At 35.2% G+C, this 26,755-nt stretch overlaps 1 long non-coding RNA gene and 1 pseudogene across 3 annotated transcripts in view; both read right to left on the bottom strand.

Moving 5' to 3' along the window:
- LOC122223695 overlaps positions 1–26,755 on the bottom strand; it is a 250,250-nt gene that overhangs the window by 57,128 nt on the left and 166,367 nt on the right. The gene's annotated exons all lie outside the window — the stretch shown is intronic.
- On the bottom strand, positions 16,516–16,632 carry LOC122225722 (annotated as a pseudogene).

Genomic DNA, 26,755 nt, shown 5'->3' with positions numbered 1-26,755 from the left:
ATAAGATGGTCATGTTGCTTCACAACACAGAACTTCTTAGATTATGTTAAGGAAAAGGAGTTGTTCTGTATCCTAAGGACAATTAGAAGTCATTGGTGTGTTTTATGCAAGAGTATGAAACATAATCACATCTGCAGTTTGAAATCCCCTGAAGCTCTGATAAGAACGCAATTCCATGAATAGAAAACAGCAGAGCATAAAGGCAACCATGGAGAAAAAGAGAAAACTATATATTCAGGGGGTATTCAAAGGGATCAGAATAACGGATAGGACTTAGTGAAAATTTGGACAAGGGGAATGAGGGAGTGGGGAGTGTCTAGGACAATTGGATAAATGGATTTGTGCCATTAACTGATAAGGGAGACAATGGAAAAAGAGACTATGAGTTCAACAATGGATATTTTTTTCATTTGAGGTGCATTTGAGATATACAGATGAAGATGACAAGTAGGCAGCTAGATCAAAACAATACTTGCACATTCTATCAAATAAAATACAGAAGATCATATGGTTAAAAGCTATAGTTTTCATTTCTCTTCTTTCCCTTCCCGTGAGCCAACTCTTCTAGCCATTTCTATTTTTTTTATCTTAATTAGCAAATTTTGGTGGTTAATCCATAACTCCAGAATGAGCTTATTTTTTTTTTTTTAATTTATCAACTTCGGTTACCACCCACTCACAAATGAGGTAAAAGATAACACTTCTCTCATCCCAATGCTGATATTTATATTTTTATTTTCCCAAATTCTTACTAAAGACATACTGATGATTAAAGATGAAAAGTTTTATTTCTTTCAACTATTTGTACCTAAATCCCTGCTCAAATTAGTTGCTGAGTGTATCGCAATTAATTATGTGCTATATGTTTAGTTTTCCTGAGTTATACTTCTTACTACCTTCTACAGTTCTTCAATGAAAAGAACTATTTCAGGTGTAATGAAAATGTATCACCTGAATAGATAGGCTACAAAAATGTATTTGTAGTTTTCAATGATAAGAATTTAGACATGAGGTTTTACAACTAGATAGAGATATGAATAATATGCAAAATTAAAGAAAATATCTTTTTCATCCCAGCAGAAGTTAAAGCTGCAGAGACAAACAATCTAGCTAATATATAAAATTTCCACTAACAAAAACAGGCATATAATGTTGAAAATGATAAAAAAAAATAGGCTTTGGTATGAATTGTCAAATTCATTCCTTCACTCTTTCATTCAACAAATTTATATGAACCAGCGACTATTCTAGATGTAGGAGTTATGGTTTTAAAGAGCTGTTGAGATAATAAACAAATGTATGTATTTCCTTTCCCATAATTCTATTTTCTATATCCTCTTACATATCAGTATCTTTACATATATTCTCTCAAAAATTTAAGTTTTCCCTTATAAATTATAATATTTTAATTAAAAAACTTTTTAGTGATTTATTTATTTTTGAGAGAGAGAGAGACAGAGTACAAGCAGAGGAGAGGCAGTGAGAGAAAGGGAGACACAGTATCTGAAGCAGGCTCCAGTCTGAGCTGTCAGCACAGAGCCCAAGGCAGGATTTGAACCCACAAACCGCGAGATCATGACCTGAGCTGAAGTAGGTCACTTAACCAACTTAGCCACCCAGATGCCCGTATAATTTTGTAATAATTATATTCACTATCATAGGAAAAACTCAGCGTGCAATGAGGAAAGAGAGTGTACCACCAGTCTCCCTTATTACAAACTAACATTAGGGGCATATAATCAACCCTTAGTATTTGTTTTATGTGTTCTAACTGGCCAATAGTGTTTACGTTGCATTTAGTCTATGTTAGTCATATGTGAAACTTTTATAATAGTAATAACACCTGTGCTGAATACTAAGCTCTACACTTTATATGTATTGTCTCATACTTTGACTAGGTTATACAGCATTACTGAGTAACCTCAAATTTTAGTGGTAAACCAACAAAGACCGATTTCTTGCTCCTTCTACACATTCACTCTTGTTTGGTTGGGGGCTCTGTTCATATTATCCCAACACTTAAATCTAATGGAGAAGACACTGTCTGGAACACTGAGTGTGGCAATTTACACACAGGCTCTTAAAGTTTTCAAATGGAAGTGTCATATATCAGCTCTACTTACTGACCAAAACAATACACAAGCCCCAGCTAACTTCAAGGGAACTGGGAAGTGCAATCCCATCATGTGCCATGGAAAAGAAATGGAAGTACGTAATTGTCAGCATTATTAAAAAGTATCATTTGGTTCTTTACTACTCCCATTTTGTAGATTTTAAAAACTGATGTTTGCTAACCAAGGTTTCCAAACTTCTCAAATATTTTTCAGGATTACATAATATTCATAAAGTAATGAACTCTGTTATAGCAAAAATATCTTAACAAAAAAAGTAACTATCTTAAAATATGGATAAAACTCAGTTGTTAAGGGAAAGTATTATTAAAGCATATTAAAATACGTATTAACAAAATAATATTTTCACATGTAAATGCTCTGTTGTCTACATTTGAAAAGGATTTTTTGTAATTACTATTAAATATTTTAACCTTGGAGCAATATAACTTGTCATTCTACCATCATGTCCACACGATCATAACCGTTGACTCTTGATTTTGGCTCAGGTCATGATCTTGCAATTTGTGAAATCAATCCCTGCTTCAAGCTCCATGCTGTCAGTGCAAAATCTGCTTGGGATTCTCTCTCTCCCTCTCTCTCTCTTCCCATACTTGCACTCTCTCCCTCAAAATAAATAAATAAACTTTAAAAAGTTATAAAATAGGGGTGCCTGGTTGGATCAGTTGGTTAAGCATCCAACTTCAGCTTAGGTCATGATCTGTCTGTTTATGAGTTGGAGCCCTGCATCTGGCTCTGTGCTGACAGCTCAGAGCCTGGACCCTGCTTTGGATTCTATGTCTCCCCCTCTCTCTGCGCTCCCCCAACTCATGCTCTGTTTCTCTGTCTCTCTGTCTCTGTCTCTCTCTCTCTCTCCTTCTCAAAAATAAGTAAACATTAAAAATGTTTTAATTATATTGTTTTTTCAATACAGATATTTATACAGATATATACACATAGTTATGTTCATATATTGTATCTATTAGTGTGTTTCCATTTGAAGTGGCTGAGATAGAATCTATTCAAATTTAAAGAAAAATGTAAAATTGGTGAGGTCCTTTTTAGCATTATGATTCTATGAAAACATTTACCTTCCAGTTATTTAGCATTTAAAATAGCAATAAAATGGATAAATATAATTTGATGAAATTGAAAAACATTCAGTATATACTACCTAACTTTTAATCATGCAACTGTCTATTTGTTCTGGTGATTTATCTGCCCATTCCTCCATCGGACAGTATTCTTTATTATTCTGCCAGAAGGCAAACCATTGTTATCAATCAAATAAAGAAATACAAAATACATAGGTCCAATGTTTAAGTAACCAGAGTAAGTAATAATATAAATAATAATATGGATATGTTAAAATAAACAAACTTTTCTTAAAATGCCTTATCATTTTATTGTTAAGTGAAAAGAGACAGAGAGAGAGGGAGATTGTGGATGCACAAATATGGGTATAAGAAAAATAAGAAATGGCCTTTGTCTTCAAGATGCTAAAATTCCATATGTAGGGAGAGACAATTAACTCACAAGAATAAACTAAATAATATTGACTCGATAAAATTCATAGTAGAGATTTCAAAAGCGAGAAAGAACAGTTCAGAGAATGAGGGGAGACCCATTCGTTGAAATAGCTGCCTCTTTGTCTTGGGGCAGAGCTACTCTTATCTTCCAGGATGAGTGGTTGGATCAACACTCAGGCTCTCAGAACAGAGTTTCATGTTTTCATTTCAACAGAAAATAGAAACATTTTTATTTTTCTTATTAAAATTTTCTAAGTATTTTAAAATCATTTTAAACATAAAGATCTAGAAATAAATGTTAGAAAAGGTAAAATTGTACACTTTAGTAGTAAAAACTGCAAATGGAATATGTGACCTGACTTCATCTACCTCCCGAAGACAGTATGAATTGAGTCTGAAAATGTCACCTAATCCCCAGGCACCTGACATACCTACATCTCAGCTAACTCATAAACAGAGTTGAACCTCTGCAATAATTGCAGCTGATGACTCTGATTCAAGTCATCAGGCAGTGAAATGGCACCTTTGGTCATTAATCTCTGAATGAATTTTGAATACATAATGAATCAAAGAAAGATACTTGAGAATAATTATCCATCTGCTAGGCCATAAAATTCCATCAAGCTTAATTTATACATATAGAGCATGATTTTGACTCAGTGATAAGCTATTACATTCCATCATTCTATTAATAAATTTTAACATTTTTACAGTAACTTACATGATTTGTAAAATTACATTAATGTTTATTTTCTAGTCACATGGAATTTGTTACCTTCAAGATAAAGCAAGAAAAAATAAAAACAGACATGGAGCTCTAAAAATTCTCAGTTGATTAGGATGCTCTACTGGGTATTCCTTCCAAGATAAGCATATGTTTTATTTCTTTCATTATTATATGGAATTCCAATAAAAATAAAGTTAAATTCACTACAGTGATATCCAAAAAACTGCTCCCTGTAAAAGCCATCAATCCTCTAATTTCTAGTGAAGTTCTACATACCTTATAAATCATAAATTAATTCAGTCTTGAATTGAATCACAGGACCTAAAATACTTTAAAATTAAGTATAGCAGAGAATGATTTTTTTTTTATCAATTCCAGAACTAGGGCGCCCTCAAAGAAAATAGAGCATTAGACTTTTGTAGAGGTTGCATATATATTTTGTATGTGGCAGTAGTTTTAGGGTGGTAGATGTGAAAGAATTAGAATATATAAATTGTATACTTTCTTATTTATAAACCAAACTGAGGAATTCTCTATCTTGACTTGCAAATTTGTATCACCTTGATTAATCATGGATTTTTATGATACATCATAATACCTCAAAATTCTAACAAGGGGTCTTTGATTAAACTTTACTAACAAATTTATTTAATCACTTAACCATATTTCTTAAACATTTAATCATTTAATAAAACTATAAATCAAGCTTATAGTTTTAAGACTATTCTGTGGAAAAAGAGTTTAATGAAAGCACCCAAAAAATACTTGGGTGCTATCAGATTATATTACATTTGCCAATGCCATGCACAGTATTTGTAAAATAGAAATGTATAATTCATGGCCAAGTTTTGGACCAGAAAGGAAAACAAAAGTTTGGAGTCTAGTTGTTGAACAACAATAAGAATTGAATTTTGAATGTTAGAACGATTAGATCATTGAATTATATGGCACCCAACCCACAAATCTAGGTCCCACGGCTTTGAAAGGAGGTAGCTGTGTGGATACAATAATACGTTATGGCAATGAGGGTTTGGTGGAGATGTGCCCATCATCGGCGGCAGCAGAGCTGGTGGACTAGGAGGGAGGAGGGCTGGGGGAATCCAATGAGCATGTCCCAGAGGCAGCATCACCATCAGCTGTCCAACCAGCTATGAGGCAGGTGGACAGGTCCAAATGGTCCCTAGTTCAGTCTCTGACCACAGAAGTATGGTTTTTAAGAGCCTCCTGAGTTTTGTACTACCAGTGGTGCCTCAGGTAACTTTGGTAGAGATAGACCTAAGGAGATACGTAGGTCGCATAGGCATGACAGTACAGCTCTTGGACCACAACCACCTAGGTTGCCGCGAATAAGATCAGTGTGGTGCTGTGGAAATGGGTAGACTAGAGGGGTTTTATGAGTTCACCAGGGACAGCAAACTGTCCCTCTCCTCTCCATGGGCAGTAAATAAAATAAAAAAAGTTTTTTAGCAGTTGAATAAAACGTTAAAAATTATTGTTGAGAGACAGAGAGAGACTCCATATATCTAACACAAGTTTTAAGGCATTAGATTGTCAGTTGACAATTGTGTAATGACATAAGAAATAAAGAAAAGATAAGGTGAGGGCAAGCTAGATGTAATGAAATATCAAACACTGATGTATTAGAGAGTGAATGATTCACACTACTTAAACTAGCTTTAATGGAATCTTAGAAGGGAGAAGTCATTCAATAACGTGTTTTCGCTTAAAGGAAACTTTAAACTTAAGGAATCAATACCCCATATGAGCTCAGGAAAATACAATTTGTCTTATCCTTGGAAACTAAAAATGCTTCTGTTTAATCTCAGTCTTCAGAGTTTAATAGTGTTGGACTGTCTCCCTTCTCTATTGCACACTAGTTCAGAGTATATTTTTTCAGTGGTCAAGATGGATGAAAAATGAGCACAGCCTTATAGTAAACAGCAGCCCAGCATTCTTACATATTTGGCAATAATGCATCAATTTCCATTCTCAAACATGTTTGCTTCTTCAGGAAATTTCCTGAAATAAGACCTCTCATTCTTCAGATTTCATTATACTCAATATCTTACATGCTTGTTTGTAATACCATTAGCAACTACTTATAGCAACTACTTTTCTATGTGCCAGCAGAATAGTAACTGAATCACATGTAATACTTCATTTACATCTGCCAGTTATAAGTGGGTAATATTACTGTCTCTATTTTATAGATGAGGAAAGTGAGCACAAAGAGGTTACATAAACTTCCCAAACATTTGAATGTAGAAAATCTATCTCCAGTGGACACTTTTTAAATTTTTTTTAATGTTTTATTTTATTTTGAGAGAAACAGAGCACAAGCAGGAAAGGGGCAGAGAGAAAGACAGACAGACAGACAGAATCTGAAGCAATCTCTGGGCTCTGAGCTGCCAGCACAGAACCCAATGAGGGGCTCGAACCCACAAACCTCGAGATTATGACCTGAGCCAAAGTCTGACTCTTAACCAGCTGAGCCACCCAGGCACCCTCCAGGGACACTCTTTTAACACAAACAGTGTTAACTACCCTATAGAATTTATAGTTAACACTGTGTACACATGTTCCTAAATCATAAGATTCACATAAGATTGATCATATGTTCATGAAGTATGGCAACTTATATGCCACCAAGGGTTTTTATTTATTTAAAACACTTGGCAAGAGGGGAGCCTGGGTGGCGCAGTCAGTTAAACATCCAACTCCGGCTCAGGTCGGATTTCACGGTTTTTTAGTTTAAGCCCCGCATTGGACTCTGTGCTGACAGCTCAGAGCCTGGAGCCTGCTTTGGATTCTGTGTCTCCCTCTCTCTCTGCCCCTCCCCTACTCACACTCTGTTTCTCTCTCTTTCTCTCTCTCTCTCTCTCTCTCTCTCTCTCAGAAATAAATAGTTTTTAAAAATTTAAATACTTGGCAAGAATAAAGACCTAAGTCCAGTGGTATATACCTAATAAAAATTATTAGAACTCGTGAATGAATCATTTCAATCATGGTATTGACATATCAAAGTATATGATATTTGCATTATATCTATTCCATACTAGTATTTGTTCTCTTTTATGTAACTGCCAACTCTGTTTTTAAAATAACATTCTCTGGAGAGGGAGAATGGATTCACACGTATGCATCTGAAATAAATTTCCAGGAGACAAGAAATAGAAGGCAGAAGAACAGGCTCAGTGGTTTCCACACTGTGCCACTCATTGCACCTGAACCTCTCGGAGTTGAGGACAGGACTGCAACAAGGGAGCTAGCAGGCACTGGGAGTAGTCTGAGGAGGACTCTGACCTTGTCCCCACCCTTTGAACTAGCACAGTTCTCTTTCATCTATTTTGCATTTTCAGGGTGCAGCTCTGTGACCAGGCTAGAAAGAGCTGTGCCACTCTATGAGCAGAACAGCTACAGGTGCAGGATTGCAATTTATGAAAGTGTAGAACATCTCTTAATCTCAAAGGATACTCTCAGAGTAGATTCTTTTAGGAGAATCTGAGGTCAACAGATAATCACCAGGTTACAATTTGATGGGAGATCAGAGACTCTGGGAACTCATGCCAACTCTTAAACAAGACACCTCTAGGGGTACCTGGGTTGCCTCAGTCAGTTAAGGGTCCAATTCTTGGTTTCGGCTCAGGTCATGATCTCAGGGTTCATGGATTCAAGCCCCAAGTCTAGTTCTGCGCTGTCAGCACAGAGCCTACATGGGATTCTCTCTCTCTCTCTCTCTCTCTCTCTCTCTCTCACTCCCTGCCCTTCTCCTGTTTGCTTTCTCTGTCTCTCCCTCAAAAATAAATAAGCTTAAAAAAAAAAAAGGCACCTCTAGGGAAAAGCCTCTAGGATCCATCCCTCATTTCTAGAAAGGAACAAAGGTGGTTGAATGATCCCTGGTTTCATCCTTCGCTGAAAAACTTCTTAGTATCTGACAACTTCTCAGAATCCAAATCCACAATTAAATTATCTTTCAGCAAGCTAAGCAATAATTGTCGTCCTGGTGACAGCAAAAAAAAAAATAATAATAATAAATAAATAAATACTTCCTCTCCCTTATCAGCAGTGAGGTCAAATTATCAACAAAATGATTTTATTACATACACTGCCAGTTTTTCATTGTTTTTTCAGTTCGCTTGGATGGAAAGGGCACAATTAAGGTCTTTTCCAGAATCATTTAAAGGGAAACTGAAGCTTAGTGTTAAACTAATTAGTCATATTTGAGGATGAACAGTTTAATGATGATCCTAAATGCTTTTGATTCTTTTTTGAGAGGTAAGTGGGTGTTAAATTATACATAAAAATTGCTTTTCATAAAAGAAATATTTTATTAAAAATCTTTTTAAAAGTTGGATACATTCTCATAATCAAATTTCCTAAGAAAAATATGACAAAGGATGATTTAAATTTCCATTTACTGAAAAGAAGAATAATTTATCAATTAATTTGTACCAGGTACAAAATCCTAACAAATATTTGAGATAATCCTGAGGAAAGTTATTTTACTCATTTGAGAGGAAAATAATTTTTGTATTTTGCAAAATGATTACAAAAATATGCTGATTATAAAGAAAATTTGTGTTTTTTTTTAACACAAACTTTCAGGTAGCTAAAAGGAAATATAAACTTAAGAAAAAAAATTTTTAAGGTTTATTTATTATTGAGAGACAGAGACAGAGCATGAGCATGGGAGGGGCAAAGAGAGCAGGAGACACAGAATCCGAAGCTGGCTCCAGGCTCTGAGCTGTTAGCCCAGAGCCCAACGCAGGGCTCAAACCCACAAACTGCTAGATCAAGACCCGAGCTGGAAGTCGGACACTTAACCAACTGAGCCACCCAGGCACCCTGAAACTTTTAAGGCTAATCATTATTTCGTTTGACAGAATTGGAGAAGGAAACTAGATACATTTTCAAGCCAAATCTGTTTGCAAGGAATATGGTAAAAATCCTAATGTCTCAGAATTTGCAACTGTTTTCTCCTTTAATCACATCTATTCCTAAACATTTTTATAAAAAGCTAAAATAAAAAAAATGAGACTAATAAGCACTAACTTTACAAGGGCCATTTTTTGACATAATTAAATTCCTATTCAATTAACAGAGGTCTCTTCTCCAGGTTTCGCTTGGTGTTTGGGAGTTTAATACATCAATAAAGGATTGGAATTAATGAAACATTACATAAGTATGTGCTTTATGACACACACTAGTAAGGATCAGATCTTCATCCTATTTTATCTGTTTTGCACAAATTTATTTCTACTTTAGATAATTATATTGTGCCAGGACTTAAGGTTTAAGAGACAAGTAAGAAAGACTGCCTTCTATTAAATAGATTTCAGTATCAGTGGGAGAAACTTTTCCAGGAGAAAAAAAAAAAAAAAAAAGCTCACTCATCTATTATTGCTAAAATAGGGACTGGGAAGAGAACTATTATTCTATAATGCTTTCATTTTCATTTCAAAGAAAGATGCTAAGTGCCTTATCTCTATTACTACTAAGTGCACAAACTCTGACTAGATTACATGACTAGATTAAATTTTGCAATTAAGAAAAATGATTCTTTTAGAGAGATTAATTTGCTTAAAATCACACAATTTTGATGGAACAGTTCTAATTTGAACCAAGGTAGGTCCCACCCCACTCACGTTTCCATGCTGTGCTTCTCTTCCTTTGAAACAGCATGTAATTAAATCTCTGTGAACCTGACCTCAAAGGCAGAGACTTAGCCTGTACTCCTCAGAGGCTAGAGGCAGAATCTTCCAAGTGTCAGACTTGAGGTTTGGCTACAATTTGAAATACGGCACCTGGCTTAAGTTTAAACTTAAAAAAAAGAAAAAGGAAAAAAAAAGAAGAAATGTGGGACTAAGATAACCCCAGAGCCTTATTATCTCCATAGTCTAATGAATGTTAAAGGGATAAGAATTTCTGTATTTTTTTTTATGCATGTGTGTGGCAAAAACAAAAATTTCATAGGAACATAGGTAAGGATGCTTTTTAATGCAGACTGCTTGGAGGAGGAATGAGTTTAGGTTCTCACAGTGTTGATCTGAAGATGACACATTCACATTGACATGACTTACTAATAGAGGAATGACATGAAGCTTATTTTAACATTGTCTTTATAAAAACTTCGGTACGGATTTAGCTTGTCATGAGGTGTCATGATTAAGAGTCCAGACCTTGTAGCAGGCAAACATGAGTGCAAATCCTAGTTCTCAAATTAGTAGTAATCTTTAGCAATTAACTTGTACATATTTTCTCATTTGTATAATTGGGAAATTACTGAGCATTCTGAAGTGGAGTTTCTTGGAGCAGATTTAATAATATATGAAATCTTAGTGCATACCTGAAAGATACATTAATAAATTATTTTTATTTTCATTATCATTGTTATTTTGTTATTATTACCATTGCTTTTGTTGGTTACTATTGTTATTGTTGTCATAAATATTCTCGTACCTACGGCATTGTTGTATAGATTAATTCTAATTATGCACCTGAATAAAATGAAAAAACAGTTTATTCTGAAAACCTATAAAGAGCATAGGAGTTAAAAAATGGGGTTGAAAATCCACTTAAGCAGTAACTGTATTTTAACGGTATTTTATTATATATTATTCAGAAAAAATAATAAAAATTAAAACCTGTTGAATTATAAATATTAAAGCAGATATTTATTTCAGGCATAAATAGGACTCAGAATATTAAGCATCATAGAAGAATTTGTGAAAAACTCATAGAACCCATGCATTTTATTAATAATCATCTAGTACATATCTGTTTATTTATGTTTTTGGAAGCTTTTTGGTGCTAGTATTTTCTTAAGGTTAGCATTTTCTTTCCTAGAAAGAAGTTTTCTACCTCCTAGAAATAATTTCAGAAATATATTTATTTTGGAAAGAGAGAAACTATGTAAAATAATTTGAATCAGTTCTTTTCACCAGAATTTTAGAATTAGAGAGGGATAGGGGCACCTCGGTGGCTCAGTCTGTTAAGCCTCCAACTCTTAATTTTGGCTTAGGTCAGATCTCACAGTTTGTGGGTTTGAGCCCATCTCAGGCTCAGTGCGCATGGCGCAGATCCTGCTTGGGATTCCCTGTCTGCCTCTCCCTTCACCGCCCCCGCCCTCTCTCTCAAAAATAAATCATTAACATTAAAAAAAAAGAATTAGAGAGGGACAAAATGGATAAAGAAGTTGACAATTAAATTTGACCTTTGGTTATTTCATAAGATTTGATCCTTCTACTTCTGTGGTCTCTTTAATAAGTTAAGTAAATTAAATGCTTAGCCAACTCTTGTATATAGGAAAAGCAAAATTTTCCTCAAATGTTTGATCATAGATCCCAGAATAAGAAAGAGGCTAAAGAGTCAGAAAAATAAATAAATGGAGTGAGATACTGGTAGTGGTGGATGAAGGACTAGAGGTCATGCTTTTAGATGAAAATTATGGTCTAGGAATGAAGACACATGGACAAGAGCCAGATTGAAGACTCTAGTCAGATTTCTGAGTTCAAGACTCTGACAGAAGCCTTGATTAAGATACAAAACAGACCCTGTAAGTAAAGTCACGGGTACAAACAGAATGGAAATCTATAGTTTGGGGACATGGTACAACTTTGGAGTCAGAGAGCTCATCAATACTAATGTGAACATCCTGTTGTTAAGGACAGAAAAGGAGGATGAAAGAAAGATTATGGGTGAAGTGTCAAGCCATCGATGAAGATGGGAGAGTGTCTTAGATGTTGGTGAGTGTCTATAATGAGAAGGGGTAGTGCCCAAAGTGCCACACAGAGTTATCAACAGAGAAGCTATTTAATTAACATAACAGAATGATGATGATGATATACAAGCAATTGCTGAATCAAAAAGATAGCTGACAACCTCATCCTGTCTCACTGAAGGAAGAAATGAGAAAAGTAGATTTCCTTTTTGGGAGCCGCTGCGTTATCAGGGAGTGTGGTGGGCTGAGCTGTGTCCTCCAAAAATTGATTTCCATCAAGAACCTCAGAATGTGACCTTATTTGAAGATAGGATTTTTGCAGATGTAATGAGTTAAATTCAAATTCAGTCATACCAGATTAGAGTGGGCCCCAAATCCAATGACTGATGCCCTCATAAAAAAGAAGACACACAGTGGCGTCTGGGTGACTCAGTTGGTTGAGCATCCGACTTTGGCTCAGATCATGATCTTGCTGTTCATGAGTTCGAGCCCAGCGTTGGACTCTGTGATGACAGCTTAGAGCATGGAGCCTGCTTCTGATCTGTGTCTCTCCCTCTCTCTCTTCCTCTCTCCCACTCACACTCTGTCTCTGTCTCTCTCTTTCAAAAATAAATAAACGTTAAAAAAAGAAAGAAACAAAAGGAAAGACACACAGAGACATAAAGAAGACTTTCTAGAAATAAGCAGAGACTGGAGTGATGTATCTACAAGTCTAATAATACTAAAGATTGTTGGCCACTACCTGAAAGAAGCATGGAAAAGATTCTCCTGCAGACCCTCCAAAAGGAATTAAATCTCTCAACATCTTGACCTTGGACTTCTGGCTTCCTTATCAGTGAGAAAATAAAGTTCTATTCTTTTAAACCATTCTGTTTATAATTATTTGTTGTAGCATCCCTAGGAAACTAGTACAGAGAGAACGTAAATTTTCAGCTATTCCAAGAAAAGGAGAATTGAAAGAAAACGTTAAGGATAGGCATCATAGTTAACATAGAGATGGACAGTGATACACTTGGCCTAAAAAGGAAGGAACTGATCTGAGAGGTAATTGTAGAGAAGGAGGTGATATTAAGGAAGATGCCTTGACCAAGATCAGCAATTGTCCATGATAGGGATTTTGATGTTGAGAGTCATAAAGAACACACAAAAAGACAGTATTAGAAGAGCTAATAGAATCAATTAACCCCCACTCAGAGCTATGCTTAAAAAATCTGGTCTGAAACTTCTTTATGAGAATCATCATGATATAACAGAACTCAGTGTTGTAGTCACACAGATTTGGATTATAATCTTTGTTCTTCCACAAATGAGTTACGCATATTTGGAAAATTATTGGCCATCGTTTATAGAGTTGTGAAGATTCATATGACATTTACTGAGCCCTAGTACATTGCACTCTATGTAAAGAAGATAGAGAAATGACCCCTTGGGTTATTGTGGGATTGAATAAAATAAAATACACAGTAAGCCCTCCATATATGTTAGCTTTAGTTGATATTAGCTTTTCTTCTCCCTCTCTGAGGTCTGATGATTAATACAAACTCCATAAAAAAGAGGAGTGCCATCGGAACTATGTCTGTTCATGTAGTCCATTTGAATTTTGTGACATGCCAGTTGAAAAACCACGAGATTAATGTGTTGTCACAGAAAATGCTGAATGTAGAACTTCAGAACACATTTTAAGATGTTTTTGAGGTGTGCCTAGTTCAGTAAAAATATGCTGATGACATGAGAGAATATGTTATTAATGACACATTCTTGGAACATTACTATATTTTGAATCACATGTTATCATTGCACAAGTGTGTACATAAAAGTAACAATAGATTACTCATCATGAGAATTCCCAAAGCATAAACATTTGTGCACTATCTCTGATATTGCTCCCAGATGTTCACACATAGTAAAAGGAAAAAGAAAGACTGTTCAAGCAAAATAAATAAAACTTCTCTGATAATCTTGCATAAATGACATCAAAATTATAATTTCTTAACTATATTCTCTATTGATAAACTGTATCTCTAAATTAATTAGTATCTATTCCCTGCTTTCTAGTTTTTCCCTTAACCTTTTGACCCAATAAACAATTCTACAGCATTTTTATTGGGGTAAATGTTCACAAACACTTTGGGCACTGAAGCAGGTCCAAATTATCTTCCCTTTCTTTAGGAATTCTAATTCCTTTCACTCACTTTTCAAGAAATAAATGTGAGCATTTACCATATTCCGTGAACTGGTCTAGGTATACTGGCCACACCTGCATCCCAGCAAATGTCATCCCTGCCCTTGTGGAGATGACACCAGGTGGAGTGGGGGTGGAGCAGGCTGGCTGAGGAGACAGGCCAGAAACAAGTAAACAAATAACAAGTAAATGTACATAATGAAGTCAATATAGTAGATGGTTCATAAAAGGCACTGCTCAGTGGATGTCTCACTAACGAGGGTATGTGAGAAGTAAGACCTGAATCATTATCGAAAGTGAGATATGAAGAGAACTGAAGAAAACGTTTTCTAGACTGAAGATCAGAAGGAACAGAGACCCAGAAAAGGAGTTCAGCTTGTGGGAAGAGCATAAAGGGCAACATCGCGCGCGCGGCAAGAGTGGAAAGGAAAACAGCAGGGCCCGTGAGGCAGGAGCCAGATAATGTAGCATCTCCCAGGCAAAAGTCAGGAGCATGGATTTTATTCTAAAAGTTTTGGAGAAGGCAGGAAGAAAATAGAGAGTTTTATGTAAGAGAATGCATGATTGGATTTATAGCTTAAAAAATTACTCTGGCTACTCAAAGAGAAGAAACTATAAAGGAACAAGCAGGACCAGTTACATAATTTGCAAAGTACAGCACAAAATGGAAATGTAGAGTGCTTTGTTCAAATACAATGAACAATTTCAACTGGATTACAGTAGAACATTAAACCAAGTGAGGGCCCCTCTGTGTGTGGGGTCCTGTGTGATTAAACAGATCCCATTTCCATGAAGCCAGCCAGCCAGCCAGCCAGCCCTGGGTTCTCTCGTTTTTTCTCTCTTTGTCTCTCTTCCTCTTCCCCCACCCCCACTCCACTCCTCACCTCCTCTCTGTCCACCCGCCTCCCTGGCTCACTACCTTCTTTTTCTTCTCTGCATCTCTCTTACCTTCTCTAATGGTCGACCTATTCTGCTTATTCAAGGTCTACTTCCCATAATTGGGTCTGCCATAGTTGTAAACTCAAGTCCAATTTTACATTAAGTTTCAGCTTAGACCCCACAAGCAACAACATACAGAGTAACCTTATTTTTCTCCTGAAATTATCAAGGGGAAAATATAATCCATTCTTCATTCTCTAGGGAATAGTTCTATCATGGACTGATCATCCCCCATCAGGGGTAGGTGGAGTATCATATAATACAAAAATGATCACCTGGACCTGCCCTTTAGCAAGAAGTTTCTTCTTTGGGGGCACTTTTTAAGTAATTTGAGTATGATGTGGCTGCAGTAAGAGTTCCAAAATATATTTGGATCCATCTCTGTTTTGAGAGAACAATACAAATTTTAATGCAATGAACCTAAGTGTTTGACCTCCCCTCTAAAAAGCTCATTGTCATTTTTAATTTGACATCAAAAATTAATTTGGGAATATTTTTTATTTCCATGACACATGGTCAAAAAAGTTTAAATATTTGCAAGAAAAAATAAAAGATAATTGCTTCTGTGATATTTATCATTGTTTAATAACTGATATATTTCTTTTACTTTAAAATTGCTTGTATGCACTAAATGGCATAAAGCAAAAAATAATTACTAGCTTGCACTTATCAAGGGAAAACTAACTTTTAAAATTAATTGCTAGTCAAATTGAAGACTGCCTCTGTATATTACATACTGGATCATTACGTTTTATTTTTGAACCAGAATGTGTTGAAGTATGAACTGTAAGTGTGAAAAGCGCTATGTCTATGGGCAACCTTCATCATCCTGTGTACCACTGATATTACACGTTCCCTTTTTGAGAGTCAAGAGACTTGTTTTACTTCTCAGAGCTAAGATTAGAACAAAAGGCAATGGATTTCATTTCAGCATATTTTGTTTTCCCCAAAGCCAGACTAATAATGAGGACCCTAAATGAATTTGAACAAGAATTTCACCATATTAGCCACATTTATGAAATGGAACAGTAGCTATTTCAAATGAAAGAGTTCAATCTTATAATTTTTTGATTAGATAGATCTCTAGAAAGTTTCAACACGCAGTTTTGGCACAGGAAACAAGGTAGACATTTTTGAACATGACAAAATCACACTTTTTTTTTTTACAGTTTATTCATTTATTTTTACCCAAATGGTGGTACACTGTATACACCATTCTGCACTTTTTTGATTTAACAAAAATCTTGTTCCATTTTGATATGTAATAAACCCACTTCCTTCTTGTTAATAGGTGAAAAATATTTCATAAAAATATGCAATGCTTCACGAATTTGCATATCATCCTTGCACAGGGGCCATGCTAAAATAATACATTTGTAAAAGCTACTTTTATTGTCCAATTGTGTTTGATTTTATATGCTAAATTTTCTATTCTTTAAGTTTAGCATCTCTTAAAGTATAGTACACAGGCTATCTTCATAGAATCATGGATGATAGATGGTGGGGAGGAGGGTGTGATATAAACATAGATTCTGGGCTTCACTTGAGGTATACCTACTGAATCAGAATTAAGTTATTTTCTATGACTCCCTCTCTCCATCACTACCACCAGAAATGATCCAAAAGTAATTAGAAATGGTTCATTCTCTTCAGCCCCATCACCTACCAACTAATTCAAAGTTTGTTCCTTTTGAGGGCTTGTCTTCTCCAAGATGACTGACAATGGAAATGCCTATTCCCTTCGGGGAAAACCATGGGACTGTGATTAGGCCCTTGTTCTCATTAAAGTAACTATCAGAACACAATACACAACCCAGGACATTCAGGTTACTTAGACTTACATAACCTTGAGACTCGGTCAGGAAACCTCAACTCCAGGTTGAGCAGCACAAAAAGCCAGGCCAAGCTTTACTGGGTCTTTCCCAAAGATAGTGTTATTTGTGCAATCTGTACTTAGACTTCTGGATAATCTGCCTCACTCTACACTATTGAAAACAACTGCATTTATAGGCACAGTGTCATGTTGGTCCATTAAAATAAAAAATTTTCCTCGTTTCATTAAAAGCAAAAGCCTACAGAAACTCATCCAAGATCCTAAAGAGATTTTTTTTCCCAAAGTCTTTTCCAAAGGTAAATCACACCTTTGATTCTTTTTTTATATATTGAAAATATAATTTATTTAACTCAGTGCATCTAAAATATTACCATGTCACCATTTGATAAATATAAAAGTAATCATTGAGATATTTCACATATACTTTTATGCCAAACCATTGATATACAATGTGTACTTTATACTTACAGCATGTTTCAGTTTGTGTTAGTCACATGTCAAGTGCTTGATAGCCACAAGTGGTAGTAGCTATCATATTGGATAGAACAGATCAAGATGATGCTAAGGTCCCTTCAACTCTTAACTTCGGTACATGTCTCATTATTATATATCTCATGATGCCTGAGTCTTTTTAAATGTCTATGGCTTAAATCTAACTCATGATGAAATAATTAAGGTCTTTAACATTTTTTTAATTAGGAACTGAAATGGTCTAACAAAATTATTCTTTTCTAATTTCGTAATTTATCTTCTCCTCCTAATAAGGAGAAGATAACTATAGTATAAAAACAATGTCCTTTGATATATTTAAAACTAACATAGCCAAAATCAAAATTTTATTCAACAGAAGACCTATGCAGCATTTTCATTGTTTAGGCATATACAATTTCACTCATGTAAGTTGCTTGCTGTATTTTTTGTCAGATCAGCTGAATGTCAGACATATAATTGAATTTTGAAATCATCAATCTGCTCTAGGAGATATACACCACCACACTGGCATAAAGAATTGGTTTAGTGCAGATAAATCTACTAGCTCTTTGAAATCTAAGACGCATTTCTTACAATGAACCTAGCACTATAGGGCTTAGAGTGACCCATTACACATTTCCAAAATGAATGATTGTTTGAAACTGTTAGAATTACCTCAGTATTAATCTATAATAAAATTAGAAATGCTTGTGAAAGACACAGAAAAGGGGAACACCTTTATTTTTAAAGTTACCATGATTCTACAAAAATTCCATATATACTTATTTGGAAATGTATATTATGTATAATATGGATGCTCTTGATGGAAATTAAGCATAATTTTTATTTTAACTCTGAGGAGAACAAAATGCAAAAACTCTTCTTTCTAAGTTGCAAGAAGTGTTTTAAGTTTTCCCTCTCTCAACAATCAGAGTTGTGCATTTTGATAGATTTATCTGTTAAAATGTTTTAACTTTTTAATATTTCCAATAAGTGATGGTTATTGGTTACAGATACTATTCAATTAGTGTAATCATTTGCTTTTGAAAAAAAGAAAAAGAGTTACACATTCTGTTGATGCTCTTTGCCTAGATATCAAGAGAAAACAAATCACATTATTGATTTTTGTTCCTTAAGTAAAAAGACTATGTATGTGTTATACATTGATATATTCTTCTTATTCAAAAATGGAATTAAATTTTTGTGGATTCAAGAGTACATGAGAATAGGATTTATAGTTTTTCTATAACCATTTTTTTCCCTTCAAGTCGTGTTACAGTAGTGAAAGTAATCATGATGGTCTTATTTTCTAAACTATTAGGAGAATGACAAGCCCAATTTTTGCAGTGGCATTTATTTGACATTTCTTTCAATATTATGCTATTATCCAGAAATAAAAATGAGAAAAAAAATCAAACCTGTTTTTTTTTAGTTCAAAAATGAAAGCTTCAGGGGTGCTTTCAAAAGTATTCTAAATGTTGCTTTTATTGAAGAGCTCAACGAATAGGAGAAGTAATAAAGTTCACGGCAATGTATATATATCCTATTTATTGGTAGTGTCTTTTTCTAAATAGAATTTAAAGAAAATGGGTTGTATACCTAAGAGTTGTATACTAAGAATCACTGGTCTAATTTTAAATATCAACTAGCATTTTCAAAATGCAGATAATCAAATAGTCAATAAACTTACATCAACAATTACTGTGGAAGAAATGGCACTCTCTGTTGGCATTTCAATTACGTTTGCTCACAAGAAAAGCAGCATATGCAAATAATTACTCATTTAAATAAAAAAGTATTGAGTAGAGAGGTCACACATGTGACAAATCAGATCAAGAACAGTCTATGATAATTGGCTTTTATAAATAGCTTGTTTCAGAATAATTTTTGCCTATTTCACTTAATCTGAAAAAATGGGGATCTAAGTCTTACTAAAACAATCATGAAATATTAATAAAGTTTAATAAATTATTATTATCCTGATTCTAAGTTCTCTTCAGGGCATCTTTCTATTATAATATCAAGAGACCAATAGAGACATGTAAATGAGGAAGATCATTCACTGATTGGCCTATACTTGAAATCATCATTGCAGTGTTGGGTTCCTGACTTTGTCCTGATTTATTCTATTTTACTCTCTTTACTCTGTTGCATTATCTCCCCAATGATATTTTTTCTTCATCAGAATTAAGAAGAACTATAAATAATACTATCTATTTTTGCTGGACAAATCTTTACTTTTCCTTTAAGAACCATCTCAAACATTTTCTTTCTTTCTTTCTTTCTTTCTTTTCTTTTCTTTTTTTTTTTTTTTTTTTTTTTTTTTTATACGAAGTCTTCCAGGTAGGCTGTCCTTCTGACATTCTGGATTCATATCTCTTCTTGTTTATCACCATACATTTAATGAAATATTCACAAAATTCTCCTTAATTCTTTACACTAGGACTGTATTTCACTTATTCTCATAGAACTAATAATGTTGTGATGGGAAAATAACATTCAGCCAAGTAAATGTCTAGGTGTTTCTGCCTTCCTTCCTCCTTTGCTTTATTTCTTCCTCCCTCCCTTCCTTCCTCTTCCTCCACAAATACAAAACCTATTCTACAACATAAAATGATTTTATTTCTTTTTTGCAAATTTTACCTTGTAAAATTATCTTCATGATTATTTTATATGTTGGCTTGTAAATATTCCATTTCGAAGCCTTTCATACTCTCCTCAAACCTCTAGCACTGCTTCCCCACTCTCATCTCACCTACAAATCTCTTTGTTTCACTGTGGGATAAATTAAAAAGAAGCAACAGAAGAAAATTTACACATGCTCCCGGCAAAATAACGAAGGGTCTTCTTTTTAGTATGGAGGATCTGTTCGTTCTTGTGTCCTAAGAGCAGCATCCTCACACGTGCCCTAGATGTCATCCCTCCTTGTCTCCTCAAAAATATCCAAACAGCTCCGGTCTCTCCAGAGACATCAGCTTTTCTCTCTTTTTTGGATCATTTTTACCTGCATACAGATATTTTGCTATTTCTTGACTCTTTAAAATATCCTTTTGACCCCACTTTACTACAAATTATTGCCCTGTTGCTCTGCTCTCCTCTATAGACAAAATGAACAACTCCCAATTGCTTTTTTCCAGTAGTAGCTCAAATTCTACGATGGTCTCTAAGACTCCCTGCCCTCTTGTTATATACCATCTCCATAATCCCTGGGACCACATATATGATGGATTTAGTTCTCTTGCTTAGGTTTTGATACATAGCACAGTTAACCTTAAGGTAGAAGGATTATCCATGTTAGTCAGAACTGATCACAAGAGCCGTTTGAATGCAGAGAATTTTATTCCAGCTACACAAGGAGAGGAAGTCAGACATTCAGAATATGAGAGAGATTTGACATGAGAGAGATTCTCTACTGCTGGCTTTGAAGACAGACATGGTCACAGGGCCAGGACCGAAGGAGGTTTCTAAAGGTTGAGAAAAGTTCCCAGTTGATAGCCAGCAAGGAAACAGGGACCTCCATCCTATAACGATAAGGAACTGAATTCTGCCATAACTAGGTGGTCTTAAAAGTGAAGCCTGAGCTTCAGATGAGAATATAAGCTGGGTGAAACATTGATGTCAGCCTGGTAAGAGCCCAGACCGAGGGTCATTCCAAGCCAGACTTCTGATCTAGAAACAACTGTCGGCTAATAAATGGGTATTCATTTAAGCCACTAAGTTACAACTAAGGGATAATTTATTTTACAGTAATAGAAAACTAAGACTTTACCCCATTTTCCTGTGAACCCATCCCAAACAATCTTTAGCACCACCATTCCAACAAAACAGGTCTTCAATGACTTCCCTATGGATAAATTCAAAAGACAATATTTGATTCCATCTTTCCTGACCATCAGAAGCATTCCACCAAGATGACCACTTTCTTTTTCTCCACTGAACCTCTGTGGTACAACATCCTTGCAGCTTTCCTTCTACCTCACAGGCCTCTTTTCTGGCTCCCTCACACTTTCTTAAACTTGGTTTCTGAATTTCCACTTCACCCCCTCTAGCCTTTCTTCCTACATCTCTGATGCCCCTTATCAATCTCCTTTGCTAGTGTTCCCCTTATCTTCCTGACCTCTCAAATGGAATGTTCTAGGCCTTCCTCCTCAGAACTCTCTTCTTTGTTTTTGTTTCTTTTTACCACCTTCCCCCATTTCCCCACCCCCCATTCCTCCACAGATTGGTTCTCTATTTCTATGAGTTGTGTTGCTTTTAGATTCGGTGCATAAGTGAGATCATACAGTATTTGTCTTTCTCTGTCTGATTTTCTCTGTCTTTCTCTGTCCTGATATCCTTCTGCCAAAAGCTGATTCTTCACAGTCTTCCTCATCTCAGTAAATGTCATCTTCACCCTCCCAAGTGCTTAAATTCAAAGGCTTAGAGGTTTGACTTAACTCTTTCATGCCTCCTCTCAGAAATCCAATATATCAGTAAATTACTTTAGACTATACCTTCAAAGTATACCCAGAATCTCGACTATTGCTTTACCATCTCCACCACTAAGCACCTGGTCCAAGCCACTGAATTCTCCTGGAGGCTCTTATTGCTTCGGGCCACCACTACCACCACCACCACACAATCAGAAATACAGGCTTTTGAAAAGCACCAAACATGACACAAATTACATCACTCCTTTGACAAAACTCCCCACTGCCCTCTTATCTCAGACTGAAAGTGATTTACAATGGCTTCCAAAGCCCTTGATGATCCAGTACTCAGCTGATTTTGTCTGATTTTGTCTCCTGCTATTTTCTCTTTGGTCCATTCCATTCCAGCCACATATCTTGCTCCTTCTCCAGCTTGGCAAGCTCATGTCGGCATCAATTCTTTACAATTGCTCTCCCCTCCGCCTGGAAAGGCTTCTCTCTAGAGACCTTGATAACTTAATTCTTAACTTGTTTCAGACACAGTTCAAAACTCTTGTTAGAGAGGCTTTCCATAATACCTGAATTATTTATCTCTTCCCTGCACCCCCTCTGTTTCATTAACCCCTTCACCTAGTTTCCCAGCCTTCTTTTTCTCTATAAAATGCATCACCATTTGACAAATTCTATGCATGTTTTCAAGAAACAGTTTAAGGTTTGTTTGACACTAAATTGTCAAATTGAGGGTAGGAATATTTCCTTCACTCTTGATTTCCCCTACACCTCAAAACTGTCTGGTCCACAGTTGACACTCATATTCATTAAATGAACAAATGACTTGTTAAAGATGATATACAAACCAACTAAATGGTTGAAAAATTTCTGTGAACTTTCATACAGAAATTGATTTCCGCCAAATCAATAGCTTTGGTCCCTAGCACACTGAGTTCCCTGACACTCCAACTTGCCCCCCTCTGCAACTACTTGACCAATCCCTCAGAAGAGTTGTTACATTTAATAAATACTTTATATTTGGGGAGAGAGAGAGAGCACGGCTATTCTCCCAGAGTCAGATTCATCTTTAATGTGAGCACAGCTACATCTGTGTCCCAAGGGTGTGGTGCGTTTCAGAAATAAGCGAACCTTACATTCCATAAAAATCTAAGTCATAACTTATTGTACGGTGACTGATTTTTTTAAACTACAGCATTATGCTTGGCAATGAACAAGAAAGGGACAAAATAATATCAAATGCAATGATCCACATTTTGTTATGCACAACGATGTTCAGTGTGTAACAGAGGAATTTTCTTACCGGTTTCTCTATCTTCTTTTTTTCTTATAAGCAGAAAATAGTATCTAAAAGCTCCAACTCAAATTATTTTTGATAAGAATACTCTGCCTAGGTGTTATTGTATACCATAATGTGCACCACAATGAAAAGCACTTAACGCCTGCTGTATTACCATCACTGATGCTAAGATTTGTTACAGTAAATATATTGTCAGTCAGATCTTCACATTGTTCTGAATGAATAATGGTTAGAAAAGGTGAAAAGGTTTTTATTTCCTGAAGTTTTTTGAGTCTTAACTGATTGAACAATTATCATGATTGCTCTCAATCCACTGCTGAGCCACAACAAGAGAAAAAGAAAAAAAAGAATTTATGATTCTCTCAGGCATAATCACTATGCAAATGAATACTGATATTAATTTAAAAGCCATTGGGAATATTAAAGGGTTTACAATTGAATTTTTGATAAAATAGTTCATTAAATGAAATAGAAGCGTGAGATTATGGAGGGAATTACGTACTTCAAAACGTTGAAAATTATATTTCTGAAGGCCATGGTTTTTGTATCTAACATTAAGATTCTGTACATAAGTTAATATATATTGTTTTGTTTCTTTCAATCACATGATAAATCTAGGGTAACAGTTTCCTATTAAGTCAAAGTCATGCATACATTTTCACTTATTTTTAACATATAACTGGTAATTCAAAAAAGCAAATATCCTTAGTTTTGTTTCTTTGTCTTACTCATCAACATATACATATAATAACCCTGAAAATGTACATCAAATTTAAAAACTGATGTGATAAATTAATAATTGGAATGATAAAAATCCGTTTTAATATTAACCACCATATGCCTAAGAATAACCATAAACAGAGTATCTCAAATAAAGCAAAACATAATATAATTGTATCACCTAATATGCACCTCCACTTTTAGTGTATTGTATACACTTCTACACTTGTATGAATGTATACATTCATATAAATCTACAGTTGTATGTATGTCCAACTTCCATCTAAATAAAGCATTGATAAAGAAATCAGGATTCAGAGAATGAGTATAGGTAAATAATCTTTTGGCTTAGTAATGAGAGCATAGGTAAATAATCCTTTGGCTTAGTAATGATTCAATCAGTATTCTGTTTGAATATATTTATCATTGTTAGCCAGTTACTCTTACAGAATTTGACAAAAGGATCAAATATTTATTTCCACGCAAATACAAAATAATCTTGACTATGTATGCTATTATCTCCATTTAAGGTTTGAATTATATATTCATTCCAAACAATAAAATGAAAGGATTTGCTAATATTCTATAATTTCATAAACTCATCTGCATCTTTTCTGTCTCATTCAATTTTAGAACCTAGGGTAACCAGCTGAAGAATGGGGCTAATTATAAAAGACCAAGAGTATGTGACCATGTGTCAAAATTGGTAAGTGTGCCTCAGGAAGATTAAATGGTGTTCTAATGTCAAAGAGATAAATGCTTAGCTCCAAATAACCTGGGAGCAGGTATAAGATGACATGACCTAGCAAGCCACTGGCATTTCAATGACTCCATGGCTTACCCTGGTACAAGAGTCTCCCAATTGTGCTGCTAAAATACTTCCACAAAAGAATCAAAAAATCTACTTTAATCTTACAAAAAGTTAGGAATAAAAGACTTGAAAGGTCTTGGAAAATGGGGATTCCAAGAAAATGAAAAGTATATTTCCACCTCTCAAGCAAAAGCTTCTAGTATTATCTGAATGTTTTAGAGTGAGTGAAGTATTATCAGTCAAAACTAATGACCAAATAAGACTGAATAGTATGTAAATTATGGAAGGGTAGGACATGGACCCCTAACTTGTGACCCCATAGGCTTCATTGCGAGGAGGAGGCATACTGTCCCAGGATGTAGTGGTTCTGGAGAACACTCACCCTAAGTTTAGCCACTATAAATAATAAGATTAAAAAAACAATAACCTGACACATTGGAAATTGGCGGTTTCAAGGAAGAAACCAGTTTCCTATCACACCATCAATGCTACCAAATATATTTCTAATAATGATTAAAATTTGTAATAGGTCACATGGAAGTATGCTTGCAAAATACAGTGGAATGTGGGAATAGATCATTTGCTGTTGATATGCTCAGGTTTAATGAATACATGTAACAAAATGAGCAATGCATCATAACCTCACCTGACCGATTTCAGCCACCTCTCCTACCTCAGGTTACACTTCAGTTGTCTCAGAACTGCTGATCAAGGCTATACCGATCCTCATGAAGCAGAGTTCTTACAATTCCCATGATAGGAAACAGAAAATCATTGAATATTTCTAAATAAATTAAATATACTTCCTCAAGCTGGAATGGAGGACTTGGTGCACTAACATTCAAACCATTCCTCTGACCTTATCTGCTACATGACTCCAACCAAACTCAGTTCTCTAACACATTTAATAGCTTCTAATATTTCTTGACTCTTTTCATGTTCCACTACCTCATCTTTACTCATAGATCCCTTACACATCCCAAGATATCTTCAAAATCATTTAGTTACTCCCTCAAATATACTTTTTCCATTGTTAAAACAAGATAACAGGTCCAAAGTAGAGTCACTCACGCTAAACCCCCCATTGCCAAACTGAAACTTGACTCAATTACATTTTGACTCTCCCAGAAATGGAATCTTACACCAATCAAGAATTACTTGATCTGTTCTAGTCAGGTAATCTGCACCACAAACCGCTGCCAGCCCCTAAAGGAAAGTAATCCTACAATAAGCAACCTGTTTGTTTTTTTTTTAAGGTTGTTTGTTTATTTTGAGAATGAGAGAGATCACACGCATGCCTGAAGCGGGGCAGGGGCACAGAGTGAGGGAGACAGAATCCCAAGCAGGCTCCATACTGTCAGCACACAGCCCTATGTGGGCTTGACCTCACGAACCATGAGATCATGACCTGAGCCAAAATCAAGAACTGGATGCTTAACCAAGTGAGCCACCCAGGCGCCCCAGGCAACTTGCTCTTTTGCTGAGTATAACTTCCTATTCCTGTTCCCTTCTGTCTAGAAAAGTCTCATTTTATACAGTTCCTTGGAGCTCTCTTCTCTGTGCTGGACTGGATGCTGCCTGATTCGTCAATTTTTTGTTCAAATATACTCTTAAAAAGTTTTAATGTGACTCAGTTTAACACCTTAAAGACAATTGATGGCTTCTTAATTTGAATGTGTGTTCCACATTTTCCTAACTCTTTGCAATCTGCTTTGTTTATAATTAGCAGTTCCTTTATTTTGTCTTTCTCTGAGGATCATATCCTTAAAGCAAGGTCTGTGCCTTAAACTAAACTCATGCTGAACATATGATCTTCTGTAATCTCTAGGAATTGTTTTCTTTTTTAATTAAATGACTGTTTAATTCTCTATTTGAATTGAAAATGATTAAAATATGGACACATGATACTTATAGGTATATAAAAATGTATTTACTATATTCATATTATACTCAATATGTTTATTGTTTATTACTCATAAAATATTACCATAAT

Source organism: Panthera leo, chromosome B4, assembly GCF_018350215.1.
Source record: "Panthera leo isolate Ple1 chromosome B4, P.leo_Ple1_pat1.1, whole genome shotgun sequence".
NCBI lineage: Eukaryota > Metazoa > Chordata > Mammalia > Carnivora > Felidae > Panthera > Panthera leo.
Note: the sequence above shows the minus strand (reverse complement) of the source record. Positions and strands in the feature narration are given on the sequence as shown.